This window comes from Cynoglossus semilaevis, chromosome W (genome assembly GCF_000523025.1).
Source record: "Cynoglossus semilaevis isolate Cse_v1.0 chromosome W, Cse_v1.0, whole genome shotgun sequence".
In the NCBI taxonomy this organism is placed as follows: domain Eukaryota; kingdom Metazoa; phylum Chordata; class Actinopteri; order Pleuronectiformes; family Cynoglossidae; genus Cynoglossus; species Cynoglossus semilaevis.
In genome coordinates, this window is record NC_024327.1 from 5,110,183 (window position 1) to 5,111,393 (window position 1,211).

Genomic DNA, 1,211 nt, shown 5'->3' on the forward strand with positions numbered 1-1,211 from the left:
ATCATCCAATCCAGCTCCTTCCAGAACTTCTCCTTTTCTTCCAACTCACAGCCCACATGTGGGGCATAACTGCTAACAACATTTATCATTTATCATCAATCCTTCTATTTTTACCTTCACACACATCAACCTGTCTGACTCTTGTTTCACCTCTACCACATTTCTTACATATTCTTCCTTTAGGATCACCCCTACTCCATTTCTCTTCCCATCTGAACCATGATAGAACAGTTTGTAGCCTCCTCCAATGTTTCTAGCCTTGCTGCCCATCCACCTGGTCTCCTGCACACACAAAATGTCTACTCTTCTTCTCTCCATCACATCAGCTATTTCTCTACTTTTCCCTGTCATTGTACCTACATTCAGAGTTCCAAACTTCAGACCAACACTTCTATTCTTCATCTTTTCTCTTTTTCTTAACAGCTAACTAATAGAACCAATGGATTCCAAGAATGCGCCAGTCCTGGAAGCACTCTGTGGCTTCAACTCTCAGTGGTTTCCCCAGAAGTCAAAAAAAAAGAAGAAGTACTGAAACAGTACTTATACTGACTTACGTTTAAAGTACTGTATTCTACAGACCACTGAATAGTGGTCATGGACCCTTTCGTAGTAGTGAGGCAACAGCATTACAGCACATACTGTATATCATGCAGTCCCAGAATGGAGATAAATAATAAAATAATATATAACATAGGTTTAATTTAAATAAGCTACCACATATTTAGATGTTAAATTTAATATGTTTCTGGAATCATCTGTTAATGTTCACTCTGGCAACTTTCTGCATTTCCTTTGGCCAAAAACCAAACATTTGCTTTCTCTTGAATTGTTCGAAACTATTCACTGGTTCATTCATATTCTATGCGTTTACACTGGCAAATATACCACATATACGCAACAGAAACCCATTTCATTTTATTGCATACCTACTGGAACCTCTCTCTTTTTATATAGGAATGGATAATGTTTGAGTTTTATGGTTTTTAAGACCAAAACTGTGAAATGAATCAATTCAGTTTTGTTTTTGCTCAGCAAAAATCCAATTTAAAAAATATACATTCAGGGCTGGAAAAGTGCCCTCAGTGAAGAATAGAAGGGAAATCTACATAAAGAAAACATTCAGCATTTTTTTTTAAAAAGTGAATTGTTATGATTATAAGTTGCTTTAACACAATCAAAACACCTATTCAAGATAGGTCAAGGTCAAGATT